Source organism: Cetorhinus maximus, chromosome 11 (genome assembly GCF_964194155.1).
Source record: "Cetorhinus maximus chromosome 11, sCetMax3.hap1.1, whole genome shotgun sequence".
NCBI lineage: Eukaryota > Metazoa > Chordata > Chondrichthyes > Lamniformes > Cetorhinidae > Cetorhinus > Cetorhinus maximus.
The window spans coordinates 35,743,470-35,761,487 of record NC_135889.1 but is presented as its reverse complement, the minus strand read 5'-3'; the positions used below and the strand labels follow the sequence as shown (position 1 = coordinate 35,761,487).

General features: G+C 45.0%; 1 protein-coding gene across 3 annotated transcripts in view; it reads left to right on the top strand.

The window, feature by feature from the left end:
• Positions 1 to 18,018, top strand: part of LOC144686508 (SPATS2-like protein) — a 230,507-nt gene that overhangs the window by 147,424 nt on the left and 65,065 nt on the right. The gene's annotated exons all lie outside the window — the stretch shown is intronic.

Here is an 18,018-nt window from a genome sequence, read left to right as displayed (position 1 = left end):
TGGACCAGGGTCTCCATGACGTCCGCCATCCTCCCCATGGAGACCTCCATGCGCGCACATCTGGGCCTAACTTTATCAGAGAGCAGACAGACGCACTTCTCTGGCTCACGTGCCATTCTATCGAGGGCTTCTAACAGCTCTGCATGATTTTTGCCCATCTTTTTCTGACTCTCCACGATGAGTTGGAAGGCCGAATTCAGAGGCTCGTCATCTGGTTCTGACCTGACAGATGCCTCTCTCCCAGCAGTGCTCTGAGTGCCAGGGAGCTCGGCTGAACCTGCCTACATGCGGTGACCACCAAATTGTGAACCCGAGCCTGCTCTAGATCTAGATCCCACCGAGGTGTGTGTCTCTGCGCTGGTGGAGGGTGTGGGTAAGCGCCATGACGGGTCTTCCAGGCTGCTTATTTCCAGCTCTTCAATGGAGGAGATGTCCTTTTGGCTGGAGGCGAGGATCTGGATGGAGCTGAGGGACTGGCTGGCTGAGGGCGTTGGTCACTTGACAGAGCTCCCTGTGAACCAAAGTAGAGATAATTAGTCCATGGCAGCAGGAGAGAGCACTCACAGTCATGTTGAGAGGCGGATAATCAGATGCAGGATCCTCATGTGGGTATTCACTGACGACCTCACCATCACCATAGGCACTGTCCATGTCCTCACCAGCCAGCGCAATGGCACATTCCTCAAAGTGAGTGAAGGGCCTAATGTGGGCCACTCTACCACTGGTCTGGGACCTTTCCCTACTGTTGTGAGCCAGCTTCTCCTGCATGGAAACAGATGGGAAGTATGTGAGCAAGATGCATGCCACAGCAGATGATAAAGATGTGTGGAATGTTTGTGTGCTGAATGGAGCCATGGACGGGATGAGGACACCATCTCCAGAGGATATGAGCCTGATGGAGATGTGAGGGTGTGTGTGAGAGTTAGTGGTGTTGTCTCTTGAGATGTGAGATCCCTGTGAATGTGTGATGGGTTTGGGAGTGTGTGTTGAGAGTGATAAGGTGGTTGCCTTGCCCTGGCAGAACGGATGAGATCATTCACCCTCTCCCTGAACTGGATGGATGACATCTTCAGTGCTCCGTTGGTGCTGGCCGCTGCTGCCACTGTCTCCCAGGCCAGATTGATGACTCTGGTGGACCTCCTGTGGGCAGAGCAGGGGTAGAGGACATCACGGCAGACCTCAACAACATCCAAAAGGTACTCCAGTGAGGCATCACTAAATTTGGGGGTTGCCGTCTTCTTTGCTTTCGGGGCCATTTGTCACCTGGAGCAGTCCTGGTTTGGAGACACTGAGTAGGCTGTGCTCTGGTGCGCTTTAAATATGGCACCCAGAGCATGGAAGCACTGATGTCATGGCATGATGGACAAATCCAAACCTGCCTGCCAGCAATCCGGCGTGCTTACAGTGAATGCGTTATGAATGAGGCGGGACATGCCAGGTAGCATCCGGCCTTCTGGACTTCTCTCTTGTGGGGAAGGTGCCATAGAGCAAAAAATAATTGTCTTGGCTTGTGTCTCACTTCCCCACTGGCAGCTCTGCTACTGAGTCTGGAAGTCTTGTCGTCTTAAAGTAACCCTGCTCCTCTCTCACACTATACAATGCCAAGCATGTATTGCAAACTTTTTTTCTGGACTGAAACTCTTTGAAATGCCTGTAGAAGCTTCGACATCTCATCTGAACCAAGAAGCCCCCAATGGCAGATCACCCACTTTGACCTCACGCCATTGTTATGGCACAGCCAATGGTAAATGCTAAGTTGTTGAAATCCCAAAAGGAAACCTGAAACAACTGTCACAACTTATTTTGCAATTTGTATAAATTTCGAGATGCATGCCTTGAATTCAATAAATAATAAGACCACCAAGTCTTATAGGTTTTTTTACAAAACTAGTTTAAACATTTATTAATAAGAGAAATGATTTTAAATACAGAAATAGATCTACAAATTACTACTATGATAACTTCTAAATCCCCTACTTAATCTGACTCCCAGTTACAATTTCATTAAGACAATGCTAAGACACATAGATTTTAAAGGACCCAAGCAAAGAAACATGATACCCTGAACCAGTCGAATTCAAAGTGAGTTTTCTTAACTTCAGTTCTTTGAAAACAGCAGCTTGAGGCATAGATGCTGAAGGCTTTTCACACTTGTTAGATCTTAAAAAAATGCCTACCCTTACACACAGCCTTCGCTCCTTTATACATGGCTTCTCCTTTGAATGCAAATTCCCATTGCTTCATTATGTCTTTGGACTTTATCTTTCTGATAATAAAAATCTCTCATAGTACCAAGTTTTACCAGTAATCTTTGGGAAAAATAAACGCATTGTTTCTAAACTTCACCTGGCTAGGTGACACATTTCACCCCTCCTTTGAAAACAATCTAGTCTGGTTTAGTTAAAAACACAAATGTCCTTTTATACCTTACGTTCCAAACATCCCCCATGTTTAACATGATTTACATCAAAGCCTTCAGATCAGCTATCCTTAATCCAATTAAGTCTCTCACGCACACACACACACACACACACACACACACGGATAGACACATACAGACAGATACCACTGTTTTACAATAAATTTCAATAACACTATGGCCTGAATTTTTCAGGCGGCAGGCAGATTTGGCGCGAGCAGGCAGGGACAGTCGCGGAGCCGATCACAGGCGGCAATCAGCTCCGCGCCGCTATTTTACATTTTACAAGTAAGGCCCACCCAACATAAGACGCGAGCGGTAGTGTGTGCAGGCGGGAGGAGAAGGGAGTGTCGGGGCCAGTGCTCTTTCGTGCACGGAGCTGCCTTATGGACATGATTTTATATTTATGAAAATTTTTTATTTACTTAATAAAAGCTTTAGGAAACCTCATCCCGCTCATGGATGAGGTTTCCTAAAAAAAGCGAAAGCTGCTTGGCCTTTTCACATGCCCACCAACCGTAAGGTTGCTCGAGCAATGTTTACAGTTACCTTAATTAGTTCCTTAGTGGCCTTAAGAGGCCGTTTACATATCGGCGAGCACGCAACTGACTCTGGCGCATGCCCGCCGAACAAAACATCACAACTCAGCACAATGACACCCCCGCATGCCCACTGAAAAATCCAGCTGTATGAGAATTATTATATTTTCCTGACACCATACATAATGAGACCTGGCTCTGGGGATCTTTGCCAGGGTCAACCATGTGTTGTTTGACGGGATTCAATATTCGTGCTCTTTCCTTGCTTGGATTTGGAAAATCTACACTATGGTATATGGCCTAATTTCGTGATAAGCAGGCATGTCCAAGTAATGGTAATGTGTTCAGGCTTTTTATTTGACAGAATATGTGGAGATGTTCTCATGACCTCACAGCATTCATAGTACTGTGGGTGAACATTGAACTCACAGGCTACATATGCTTTTACTACAGCACAGGGATTATTGTTATAAAGCTGAGATTATTAAGCAGATAATTTGGACACTCCTGAGAAAAGCCCTTGGGTCTCCCAGTAGTTAATTTGCTTGTTCCACAAGAAAACAGGCACCTGTCCCAAACATGAAGTCAGATTCCCACAAGCTGTAAAAGGTGTCTTATGTAAATAATGATATTACACTGCAGTTCTCCGAGAGTTGGCTGAACTTCACAGCTGATCCTTCCCTCCTTATACGTGTATTTCACAAATGTGCACTTTATCTCTATCTGCAGTGATTCACAAAGACTTATTACATCAGTAAACCCTTGATTATATTTGAATCAAAATTCAGAAATCGCCCGCTCTTACTGATGTATGAGTACATGCTAGGTACGGTTTGAAGTTAAAGCCCTCTTGCTTTTTAGCCCATTCCCTCCTCCTCCATTGAAACGTAATGTTAAAACCTCATTCAAGTTTCCTCATTTTGAACTTAGTCTTGCCAGTCGTGACTATTTACAAATAACAAACTTGTAGGTCTCAGATGATCCTAACCTGAATTTTGTTCATATATATTTAATGTGGGCACACAGTGTGCATGTTGTTATTGGGAAATGTTCAAATATTCAGTTTAGCTGTCAATCATTCTAAATCCTCAAATGGTTTAATTTTTAAACTTATGTATATCGTGTCATGCTAGTTTCACCCAAAAGCCTCCCTGAACAGTGAAATAAATTTTGAGATGTTCAATGTGCCCTTTTACTCCATTTAAAAAATGTGACTCAGATGTTCGCTATGTAGACCAGAAAGTTCCCAGCTTTGATTCCCTGCCTGTCTGAGATGATATTTTTATGCTGGAGCACTGGGTTCAGTAGCTTTGAATTAAAGAGGGAAGAATTGGCCCTGGTTCCTGTTCTAGAACATGATCTGGAAGCCCGTGCTAGGTGTGTATGAGTGCTCATTGAATGAGAACTGGATCAGATTCTGATATGACGCTTCACTACAGCCAGATAGCCTGGCTGCACTCACTTAATTGCCAACATGTAAATATTGGCCACTTTACTGTGGTAGGGACCCAATGGTGAAGCCTTTAGAGTGCGTCTGGCACCCATTGATCCCTTCCACAGGAAAGAGTCAATCCCTTCAGCAGAGCTAAGCAAAAAAAAAAAAATTGAGGAAAAGAATAGACACATTAATTATCTACACCCTTGTGAGAGTAGTTACTAGTTTGAGTATTGCTGAAAAAATATATTTTTTTGTCGAAGTTTTTTGTCTCGCGCTCATCAGGACAATTCGTAAGAATACCAAATGCAAAGGGAAGAACAATTTATACTGTATGAGAAGAGAGAGCTGATTGTTTGGCAAGTGGAGCCTCACTGATCAGATCATTTTGTGCTGTATATCGCGCAAACTCATGGACGGGCCTAAGGCCATCACTTTCAGCCCTGAAAAGTGCCCAGTTACCTCAGGTTACCCTGGACGGGCAAGGTACCACAAAAATTTCAGCAACAGGTGAAGCTAACTGTTTCATACTGCTACTATTCAGTAGCAACATGATTGGTTTTCACCACTAACAGGATATTGTTGTCAAGCCAAAAAAAAATGTTTTGCTTACCACACAAATGAGTAATGTGGTACCTGAATTTCAGTGCCAGTATGATGCTAGGTGTGTAGGCTGTACGCCCAAAAGACTGGTGTATTGTATCAAACAGCATGTCCCTTCCACTGTACGTAACGGGGAATGTACAGATCGTACCCAACCAGCCCATTCTTGCAAAACTCAAAACACAATGTCCAACATTAGATGTGATTGTGCAATTGGACAACATTTGCTAAATAATCCTCAGTGTGCTAAGAATTACGCTAACAACCAATTTAAGAATATCAGTCAGGCTCTCAGTATGGTGCATTTGCATGTACTGGAAACTACATATATTGAGACACAAGGGCCTGTTCTTTGCACACAGAAAGAACATGTACACACATTGTGCCTGTTTCAGCTAAACAAAATAAGTGACAGCCATTCGCTGGTTCATTTCTCAGGGCAATGCCTTGACTAATCAGAGTTAAGCTACCTGGTTTAAATTTCAAACAATGCTTGGCAGTTAACTGTCAGTTACCTTCAACTGGTACATTCTCTATGGAAACACCTCTGCCAATCAGACTCCATTTGCCAACCAATCAGCACCCTTGACTCATACAGTATAAATTGTTGCTGCCTTTACATTTGGTATTCTTGCGAATTGTCCGGATGAGTGCAAGACTCATCAAAAGCTTCTAAAAAAATGTCTCTTTTTTTCAGCAGTACTCAAGTTCCGTATTACCAAATGACAAATTACTAGTTTCATAGTTTTGGCCATTTTCTCCTGGGCCAGAAACTTACCTATGTCAGGCGATGAGCTGCGCGCTGCCATTTTACGTAGGCAGGCCAATTAGGGCCTGCTCAGCGTGATACATGGCTGGTAGCGCTACCTGTGTGGGCGGGGGGTGGAGGGAGAGTCAGGGCCTGTGCTCTTTTGTGTATGGAGCTGCCTCAGGGAGATCAAGGTGAGAGTGAAACTTTTTAATGAAGGAGGAAAAAGATTATTTAAACGTGTCCCATCATGTGACAGTGTCACAGAGCTGGGACATGTTTGTGAATTGTGCAAAATGTTAATTAATAATTTTATGAAACCTTCAGGAAACCTCATCCCGCCCACGGATGAGGTTTCCTGAAAAACATGAAGGGCACTTGGGCTCTTCGCCTGCCCGCCAACCTTAAGGTTACACGGGCAGCAATGCTAACAACTTTAATAGTTTTTTAATGGCCTTAGTAGGCCGTTGACAGTTCAGCACGTGCTCAGCCACCTCCGGCGCGCGCCTGCTAAATGAAATATCTAAATAATGCACGATGACGCCGGGACGCACGCCTGGCGCCAAGGCGCATCATTTTGCACGTTGGCGAGTCAGGCCCGCCCCCGCATGCTGACGGCAATATTCTGGCCCTGTTTTCATCTCCCATCTTTACTCTCGGGCGACATCTGTGGTCTTATATAAATAGCCATGCCAATTTAAATGCAGTTTTCACATGAAATAACCTGTGGGATTGTTTCAGATACTGATCAATTTGCTGTGCATTTTCAACTTTCTTTTTTGTTTTTAGTTTTGAATTCATACTTTGCACATTCAGCAGCACTCAAAACCTTTACTTGCTTTGTCCTTTATCTGCTGGCCACATATAAACACTCGTTGTACAAAATCCAAATTTCCTTTTGCAAGCAACTTTTCTTAAACGCCTAAGACAGCAATCTCTGGTATCTGCAGAATGCAAAGGGCTCATTCAGAACTGCCAAGAATGGAAAAGTCAACAACATAGGCAGCAGATTGGTGTTGGAAGGACATGAACAGTATTTAAGAGATAACGTTTAAATAGTTTCATAAATTTTCTGGAGGATCCCAGCATATATGGTTCATGTCTATTTCCCCAGCCCCCTCTCTTCTTTCAGTCTCTCTTACTGTCTGTCCTGCTCCTCCCCCTAGCTTCCTATGCGCAATATTTATTTGAACTGCAGGGGTGAACTGGGCAAGCTTGAATTCCTGCATTTTAAATTTAATGCTGAATGCCCCTAAATATCATGCTGAGAAGTCCCATAACCAGGCCAAGGATTAGAAATGTAACAGTTGTGTAGTAGGTGGTTTTGAGGTCAAGAGAGCGACTGAAACGTGCTGCACTACTACATGTCATATCTGACTTTAAACATAAGCCCTAACTCCCTGGAGGATAACTGTTGTGTTTTGCTATCTGGTGACAGAGTGTGGAATTTTTCACTTCTGCCAACATTGGGAATTGTGGAAGGCGGTGGCACTTAATTTGCCAGGAGGCAAATAATTGGTTTCCCGACAGCGGGATAAACAGTTGGAATTTTGTTCTCCCAACTTTCAGGGCGTGTTAAATGTGGGTCGAGCTTCCCGATGAGCAATGTCGGGAACCCCATGTACGTGCATTAGCTCGTACATGCTCATTATAGGCCACCTTGCTGGAATTAAGCTCCTCTTCCAAATTAAGTTCCCCGCCAGCAAGAATTTAGAATATTCAGTTTTACGACCGTATGGAAGTGGTGTGCACCCGGTGAGCTCCACCTCTTCGACAACTTTGAGGTCCGTAGATATTGTTTTCTCCCTCTTGGGGACCTCGTATAACTTCACTCGAGCGCCAATAGCAAACACTGCACCAAGGCTGGATGGGGGAGGCAGGCGAAGCCTGGAAGGGGGTGGGGGTTAGTGTGGAAAGGCGGAGCAGAGTCTGGACAGGGAGGCAGGCTTACAGGGGAAGGGTGGGGAGAATTTCCAGGGAAGGGGCAGTTATATCCAGGGAATGGTTGTGCGGAGAGTGTCTTAGAAGGCAAGGTTGGTGGTGTTGAGATTAGGTGCTGTGGGGAGAACCCAGGGTACTGGTGATAGGAGGGAACAGTCACAGTCAGAGGGGGAAGTGGGGTATGGAAGGGTGGCAGTTCCAGGGTGAGAATCTGGTAGGTGAAGGTTTCATTAGGCGGATCATGGAGGGTTGAGGGGGAACAGGAGGACAAGGCGGGTGGCTCGGATAACAGGATAGGGCAGAGTCAGGGTGGGCAAGGGAACAGTAATGGGTGTCGGCTCAGAGGGGAGGAAAGACATGTGGAGGTGCATCATGATAGGGTCAGGGTATTGAGGGGAGGTTCGAGGGGTAAGGAATGGTGATATTAGGTGAGTCTGTGGTGATGGGGGGAAGTTGGTGGTTGACAGGGGTAGAAGGTGGTGGACCAAGTTTGAAAGGTGATGCACACGATTTTTCCAAACTGACCTTGAACACCCAGTTAATCAGCCAACGCGATTCCTCGAAGTGGTTGGAGGGTCTTTTTGGGTTGGTGGAGTTCAAAGTCAGCACAAGTGGCTAACAAAAGGAACACTTTAATAATTATGAGGCAACTGAATGTCAAAGATGCTCACTTGTGTTGTCTTCGCTAAGGTGAAGCCTGCATTGCAGCAGGTTTGTTCCCAATTCACAGGTCTCAAAACATCGAGATCTCAGCAAGTTGTGGAGCTGCCGTTCATTCTGTGCCATTTGCCATGGGCTGTAGTCAGAGGCAGGGTGCAGGGAGGGAGGCAGGTGGATGCCTCCAAGGGGCACAGCTGGTGTATGGCAGCCAACTTGCATCTCCAAACTTCCATCCTCCCAGGTTAATGGTCATGGTTGGCCACGGATCATGTTGTTAGTCTTTCTATGCTGCCAAGGCAATGGTCTGTCTATAGAGTTTTGGGGGTAGTGGAGACAAGTGGAAAAGTGTCTGTGTGAAGCTTCTTGCACATTGCTCCCATCACCCTGGGTCAAAGAGCAATGTCCCCATATGTATTCATATATGAATGGGAGGAACACCCATTTCTGGTGCTCCAGGATGTCCTTTACCTGGAAGGGGTGGGGTGTGGATGCCATGTCTAGACAGAGGCCAGGTGGATGGCTTAACGTTTGCCTTCTGGCTTGAGATGGAAGGAAAGGACATGTTCACTTATGGAAATGCTGCAGGCAACCGTGCCTTGATAATGGCTCTCATCCAGATGAGGAGGGTGGCCTATCACCAGTTGGCAAAGAGCCATGAGGAGCAAGGGCATGAGCAGCAGGATGCAGCAAGGCCTCTATAAGGGGCCTCAAGAGGCTGGTGAATATGGACCACTGCAACAGCGAGCATTGGCCTGACCATGGGTGTATCGCCAGCGGTGCTCTTATCTAAAGATGAGCGAAAGGCAATGCCGGAGGCGCTCCCATATGTCCCGGGATGTGGTTGTTCGCATCTGCAAGCTTCCCCAATATAAGCTGTAGCCGCAAGGACCCTGGAGGAGTAGTGTTGAGCCCCTGGCCTTCATTGAGTGAATATCTGTACAGGTGTCCTTTAAATATGGTGCCAGAACCTTCAACCCCATGAGGTAACGGCTACAAAGCTCGCCGAGCTCCTCGCATAATTAGTGATCTGAAAAGTGGAAGATTACTCGTATTCACCCGCCCCCCTGCCCAGCAGGAATCATGCTGACTTTCCCACCCACTACCGGACATAGGGCAGGATTTTACCGTCGGCGATGTCACCGTGCCCGATTTAAATTTTCAGGAAGGCGGGAGCGCAGCAAAATCAGCTGTGTGCCTGCCGACCTATCAATGGCCACTTGAGGCCATTGACAGGATCAATTAAGCAATTAAAGGACCTGCCTATCCAACCTTAAGGTTGGCGGGCAGGCCAGGAGCCCCGGCGGCAAATAGAGAAAACATGAAACCTCATCCAGCAGCGGGATGAGGTTTCATGTAGGCTTTAAAAATTTTTAATAAAGGTTGTGTAAAAATTATGGACATGACCCAACTCATGTGACAATGTCACATGAGGGGACATGTTAGGGAAATTTTATTTTTCTACTTTTATCTTTTTTACATGTAGAGTCGATCACCCTGAGGCTGCACTTAGCCTCAGTGAGATGAGTGTGCTCTTTCGTGCACATGCGCGAAAGAGTGCACTCTCGATTTTGGGATTCCCCCCGCCTGCACAGGGAGTGCATAGCGCTTCCCTGCGGATGTCACGCATATAAAATGGCGCTGCACCTCTGATCGGGGGCGCCGATCAGAAGTGCGCCCGCACATGCCCGCCCATCAACTTTCCCCCCGACGGGGGGAAAATTCTGCCCATAGTCTCCAGAATGGAAAATTCCGCCCACATTGTCTAATTTCTGGTTACTAACTCTCCAGTGTTAGTTGGACTTGAGGGCTGAATATTACATGTCCTCTGTCATTCCAGTTGAAGTACATGGTTCTTTTATATGAAAAAGCCTGTCAAAGAGTTAAAAACATTAAAAGTGCAGTTGGTGCCTGAAGTAAATTAGACCAGACTTTTGGAAAAGCCATGTGAGGTCATCTGGATTTGAAATAAAATTTCTGTTGCTGGACAAGATATTAAATAGTGATCTTAATAAATCATTATTGGAGCCAACTGCTATGTATCCTGTTGAGGTCAGATTTTTAAACAATGGATCCATTTTAGGAGACTTTGGAGCTATCAGTTCAACATTAAGGACTTAAGTTTTAGGTCCTGTTGGGGCTGGGGTCAGAGGTGAGTGGGAGCTAAAAATATCGCTACCAGTCAGCGTGTTGGTTCCCCAGCTCCACCTTGCCCTGGCCATCTCTATGGAGGCGGATTTGGTGGGGAAGGGTGTGGGGGGGGGTGGTGCGGGGGTATGTGGGGGTTTGTTGCACAGCAGGGCCACTTGTATGTGGCAGGTAGCTGACACAGCTTGTTAAGGACCACTTGAGGCCAAAAGGAGGCTGACTGGGACTCTCCAGTCGACCACAAGGTTCCCACAGGCTGATGGGGAAATTTTGGATGCCTCTAGGTGGCCCCCTGGATGGCCGAGGCTCTTCCTGCTTGCCTGGGTACAGGAGCAGCCACTGGCCACCTTGTAGAGGGGGTTACACATGTGCCCCCAGTCCCCCAGTGGTGGCCTGGCTGCAAAACCCATTTTTTAATTTAAATTTTAAAGTCGGAGAGAGGTCATTTCCATTTTGAAGCTGCTTCTCCCTTCTTAGCTGTATCACAGCCTGGTGCTCCTTTTAAGCTGGAAGGCATTTGATTGGCCCTCCAGTTCCAAGAGCCCACCCACTGTCCTTAATTGGATGGCAAACATACCCTCGCGCCACTAATTGGCCACCCCGTGGAAAATCACAAATGAGTGACTGTTTCCCCAAACGGTGCAGGGTTTGGTCCCATATTTCACCCTAACAATGGGATTCAGAAGCCCTCAGGGAAAATCTTGCCCCAAATTCATGAGTTCCCTGAGTTTTTAGCTTGTTTAATTTGAATATACACTAGCACCTCCAATACCCACCTTGCCAATTATATATCTTCCCAATTATCTGCCAGAACCGCCATGTGACAAATCCTTGCAAGATATAATTTATTACATAGCCTACAACATCATTCTCCTCCTGTTTGATATAAATAAAATTCACAGCACACGTTAGATTGTGTTCAACTATTGTGTCTGTCACCACACTCTACCTTGAAGGTGCCTTGCCACAAGTGAAAGGCCAAAATGTGAGTTATCCTGAGTATTCACCAATTACCATGACCACTAGGGATGCTTCCCCATTATGTCAGGTAGAGGAGGTTCTACCTAGTGTGACTACCAATGAGTTATATCTATTTCCGTCAAATGCTTTCAACCATTAGGATAAATTTTGAATAATTCTCAGCCCAATACTGATGAACTGCCAGTCCAACTTGTTGTTCAGTGCAACATTAAATGTATATATTTTTTCAAAGTTTTATCTTTAGAATCATGAAACTATAAGTATTCACAGCCCAGAAGGAAACAAATCAGAAAGTCGAACTCCGCTCTGGAATTCCTTCCCTAAGCCTTTCTGTCTCTTATCTCTCCTCCTTTAAGAGCCTTTTCGAGTCTACATTTGAGGTTAATCTGTCCTAATGTATCCTTCTTGGTCTTGGTGTCAATTTTCATCTAATTATGCTCCTGTGAAACTCCTTGCGCAGAACTTTCTGCCTACCGGGCGGGCGGGCCCAACCCAATCTCTGGTGGGCGGGGTGCCGATCCCCGCCGGAGAAGCGGGCCCCGCCACCATTTTAAGTGGGCGGGCCAATTAAGGACCGCCCAGCATGACGTCCGCCAGGAAGCGCTATGCGCTTCCTGTGTGGGCGGGGGGGGATTCCCCAAATGTGAGAGTGCGCTCTTTTGTGCATGCGCACAAAAGAGCGCACATCTCCCTGAGGCTAAGTGCAGCCTCAGGGAGATCGCTGACAGTTGTAAAAACATTAAAAATAGAAAAAAAATCCTTAACATGTCCCCCTCATGTGGGACATGTTCATAAATTACACTAAAACTTTATTAAACTTTTAAAATCCCTACATGAAACCTCATCCTGCCAGTGGATGAGGTTTCATGTTTTTTCTATTTGCTGCCGGGACTCCTGGCCTGCTCACCAACCTTAAGGTTGGGCGGGCAGGTCCTTTAATTGTTCTAATGATCCTGTCAATGGCCTCAATTGGCCATTGACAGGTCGGTGGGCGCGCAACTGATTTTGCTGCGACCCTGCCCCCTGCTAGCCGACGGGAAAATTCAGGCCCTTGGGACAATTTACTGGGACAATTAAAAGACCTATATAAATGTTATTGTTGTTTTTTATTGTGTTCAGTGAGCACACTGAGTTCAGTAAGTGCAAGAGAAGTTGCTTTTTTAACCTTTACAATCATGGAGCCATAAACATTTACAGCCCAGAAGGAGACTGTCAAGCCCTCGTGTCTGTGCCAGCTCTTGCGATGTATAATTAATCCTACTTCTCCATTCCCCTTTATAACTCCACCTCCTCCTCCAGCTTTAATGCCTGTGTCCCTGTGATAACGCAATCCATACTTTTCACTTGCACTCCCACACACCCAATTTATCAGCATTCACTACATCTGGACAAATCGGGCGCAAACCCAGGAAAATCTTCTCTCTTTTTGTTGTTTCAGCTATAGAGTTCAATATTGTTAAAATAGTGATGTAATCAAATTTTCATTTATTTTTGCTGGTATTTTATGAAAAAACAATCTGGGCAACTTGCAGTCATTTTTACTTCAGGACTTCCACCCAACTTTTTTTTCTGTGTTTTCTGATGCAATGATATGAAATTCTTCCAGTGCAAAATTCTAACATTAAGTTGGCAATCAGATGTGTTTGTTAAAACTTACACCTTTATCCACCAGAAATAAGTCCCTTGACCTACCAAATGTCACAGTTCTCATTCCATACAGAAAGCTACCAACAGAAAATAGTTGGCTAGTTAGATTATTGAAAAATCATGATGGCGGCAGGTGCCAAATTGTGATGATGATACAAATAAAACAAGTAATCATAATTCATAACATAGCTATAGACAATCATTAAAATAAAAATAAAGTGTTAAATAATGAAAGGATTGCACAATTACGAACATTTCAGTATACAAATAGTTATAATACGTTGCAAAATCCAGGTCACCTTAATTTACAGAATAAAAATGAAAGGCCTGTGTTCTGTGTTAAAGTCCAAAGATCATATGTTGCTAAATTGAATTAATTAAATTTCAGTCACTTCATACTATTTATGAGTTGTATAAAGTAGGGGATTGGGCTGCTTTATAGTCAATTAATTCTATATCTTATTCGTGGGATGGTGTCTTTTCTCCTTAATTCCATCACACATTAACTTTCGTGTGGTTCTGGCAAGAGATGGGGCAATAGGAGGTGGGATTCAAGAGATTTTTTTTAGATAAGTCCAGACAAAGTTTTTTCTGCCTTTCATCAAGGGAGCGCATGGCAATATTACGCCATGCAGCGCAGAAATCATATGCAACAAGTAAATTAAAAGTCCTGATGAAGAGGTTTAGTTAATAGCAGGTATATTTCTGGGTCCAAAAAAATCTCTCTGGAAAATAAGGCCCATGGAGTGTTCAAATATCGCTGAGGATTGTTGTATGCATATTTGCAACGTGTGATAAAGAATCTGTGAGGTGAATGATTTGTTTTTAGAAAAATAATCTTAAAATGGAACAAGTTGGCCTAACACCCAGGAAGTGCTGACACCTGTGAATGCCGGGCAGTCCTGCAAGCTGTAAGATATGCTTCTGGTAAACGGTGTTGAGGTACAGAACTCAGAGTGGAGCTCATTTGCGAGGTTGGATGGTCTACTCCTGTTGCTATGTTTTTAAGATCTAGGTAATGCAGTTAAATAATTGTATAAATAATTGAGGTCTACGATAGGAAATACTAGTCCGCAACTGTGCAGGAAACACTCATTAGTTGGCTGCTATAATTATTTATAACAGAAAAGCAAGATTGTGAAATGCATTCATTTACAAATCTGGGTTCTTTCAATGTTACAAGCAGTACGTTTATTAATGCTGGTCTAAACAAGCCTTAATTCCACAGCTTTCTGAATCCTATAGCCACACTGGAAGATTGCATCATGTCTATAATATATGGATTCATGCCCTCTAACTAAAGTGGTACCTCTTTACATGGTGCCAAGAACATTTTGTGCTGAAATGTCAGATTGCAAATTGGCAAAAGGATTTACTGATTTTCTGCCTGTCAGAAATCAAAGGCAGAGTTTATCAGCGTCTGGGAAATAGCCATCCAATTTTTAGCTCTAGTTCAGGATCTTTTAAGGTGAATTGTCTTTCCAATGGTTGCTGTGTCTTTAATTCTTTGTCTAGATGAGAACAGGTAGGTATTTCATGAAGTACATTTTCACTGTTATTGTATTGTGCGGTAATACTTTGCAACATTGATAAACCTCAAAGGCCTGAAAGTTCAGCATAACTTTAAGGTCATCACCAAAAGAACAAAGGAGGAGGTTAAGAGAATTTTTGTTTTTCTACATAAAGGGTTTGTTGGGACGTGAAACGCACTGTCATAAATACTGGCAAACATTGAACTCAGAATTTCTTTTAAGGGAAATAGAGAAACATTTTGGGCAGAATTTTCCCCCTGTCGGGGGGGGGAAGTTCAGGAGCGGGCGCGTGCAGGCGCGCCTCCGATCAGCGCCCCCAGTTGGGGTGCACTGCCATTTTACGTTGATGGGCCAATTAAGGCCCGCCCAGCATGACGTCCGCCGGGAAGCTCTATGCGCTCCCTGTGCAGGCGGGAGGGGGATTCGCTAAGCCGGGAGTGCACTCTTTCATGCATGCGAGCGAAGGAGCGCACTCATCTCCCTGAGGCTAAGTGCCACCTCAGGGAGATCGGCGCCAAATTCTCAAATGTTGAATATAGAAAAATAAAATTTCCCTGACATGTCCCTCATGTGACACTGTCACATGAGTTGGGACAGGTCCATCACTTTTAATTAAACTTTAAAAACAATATTTAAAACCTACATTGGTTGGACGGGCAGGTCCATTGACTAGTTGAATTGTTGGCTGGTGCACAGCTGATTCGGCGGCACCCCCGCCAACCTGAAAATGGAAATGAGCGGAGTTCCGCCTGACGTCAACCCGCTTCATCGTACACATCGGCGGGTGGGGGGGGGGGTGGGGTGGTGGTGGGGGAGGGATCCCGCGCCCCCCCCCCCGCTCGCCGACCTCAATATCCTGCCCCTTGTAAAAAAGGACAAAACTTATAAGTGTTGGAAAAGCATGAGGAAATGGTGCACCTGGATACAGGTGCGATAGGCTAAACAACCTCCTTCGACTGTAAAATGTTGATTTACAAAGCCTCCAGTCATGTCTGCTGTTGGAAAGTCAACATATCTCACAAAACCACATTATAGTTGAGCTCAAATTTTAATATCTTTCAGATGTTATCTATTTCATGATTGAAGAATGGTCTTTCCACTGACAGTCACCATTTTGTAAGCTATCTATTTTTTTATTCATTCATGGGATGTGGGTGCCGCTGGCGAGGCCAGCATTTATTGCCCATCCCTTATTACCCTTGTTTATAGGCATTTAAGAGTCAACCACACTGATGTGGGTCTGGAATCACATGTAGGCCAGACCAGGTAAGGACGGCAGATTTCCCTCCCTAATGGGCAATAATGAACCAGATGAGTTTTTCTGACAATTGGCAAAGGTTTCATTGTTATCATAGTCCATTGACAATACCACTATGCCACCACCTCCCCTTGTGCACTTTAGTTCTGACCAATAGACAGCGGAGTGCTGTTGGCAAATGATTTCCCTCTATGTTAGCTAATATACATTTTTCATAATAAAGAAATATAATCCTTCCTAAGCAGTAATGGATGAAAAAGTGTGGTTATGGTGGCATGAAAGCAGGGCTCTTGTGGAGATTATTTTTGACAGGTTACACCTTCAACTTTATTGAATGATTTGTTGTTTAGCTTAGAGATTAAATGGAAATAAAGAGCAAAGCTAACTATTTACTTTTAGCACGAGCAACAGAAAATGCTTCAGTCAGACATCATTTATACATCAAGATGTATAATCAGCATATTCTCTCAGTCCAGTTGGACCAGCTGAAGCAACCTCTAGCACATACAGTTTTCTTAACTCATTCACAGGATGTGGGCATCGCTGGCTAGACCAGCATTTATCGCCCATCCCTAATTGCCCTTGAGAAGGTTGGGCAGAATTTTGCCCTAGGTGGGTGGGTGGGCCCCACCAGCTCGGCGGCGGGCGGGCAGCCGACCCCCGCCGCCGAAACGGGGCCTACTGCCATTTTGAGTGGGCGGGCCAATTAAGGCCCGCCCAGTGGTCTGCCCGACAGGAAGCGCTATGCGCTTCCTGTGCAGGTAGGGGAGGGTTCCCCATCTGTCAAAGTGCGCTCTTTCACGCATGCGCGTAAAAGATCGCACTGCTCCCTGAGGCAAAGTGCTGTCTCAGGGAGTTTACTGACAGGTAAGAAAAGTCAAAAAATAGAGAAATATTAAAATTATTAACATGTCCCCCACATGTGACAATGTCACACGAGATGGGACATGTTAATAAGAAACACATAAAGTTTATTAAATTTTTAAAAGATGGACATGAAACTTCAACCTGCCAGTGGATGAAGTTTCATGAATAATCTGGAGCCCGCTGGGGCTCCTGGCCTGCCCGCCAGCCTTAGGCTTGGATGGGCAGGGCCTTTAACAAGGTTAATTAGCCTGTCAATGGCCTTAATTGGCCACTGACAGGTCGACGGGTGGACAGCTGATTTCGCTGTCTGCCCACCTTCCTGAAGATTTAAATGGATCGGGATGACGTCGGGGGTTCCTCCCGACATCATCCCATGTCATTTTCCCCTCGGCGAGTGGGCCCCGCCCCCAAGTCACCGAGGGGAAAATCCTTCTGTTAGCATATAGTATTAAAACAGAAAATGCTGGAAATTCTCAACATCTGTGGAGAGAGAAATGGAGTTAATGGACTGGATTTTTGCAGAGTTGAGGAGACTCTGTGGTCTTTAAAAATGGAGGGTGGGACCCGATTTTTGCACTCCCAAACTGGCTGGCTCCATTATGGGGATAGGCATCTCCTAGCTGCCCACAGTTTTCATAGAGTTAGGCCAGCTTTTCAAGGCCTCATAGTTCACAGCCCCTCAGAGGTGTCATGAGTAATAGTATGGATAAGAGAACCTTTTGAAAGGTAAGGTCAAAAGGTCTTACCCATGCCCCAAGCCAGCCTATGCCCTTTCACCCACCCCCACATCCCCCCATACCCTCCATGCCAACCTATGCTCCTCCATTCACCCCCAATGGCCCCTCATACCATGCATACCAACCTATGGCACTTCCATGCCCATTCACCCAGTATACATTCTGTACAGAATCAATGAATCCTGTAGTGACAATGGCATTGTGGAAAAGCTTTAAAACAACAGTCAGTGATTCATAACTTTCTTAAAATAATTGTTTTTACTACAGACCTATAAAAGTGCCAATCATCCAGACCTTTAAATCCCAGAATGAAAATCCCACCTTTGTAGGCACTTTCTCCCAAGGTGGATCCACTGAGCCGGGAAATTTCCCTACACCCACTAGCTGCCTCTGGGATGAAAATCCAGCTCAATATTTCAGATCTGTGGCCTTTCATAAGAACTCAACCTTATTGCATACAACTTTACCTTCAAATACCCAAGGTTGTATTCATATGCTAATCTGAT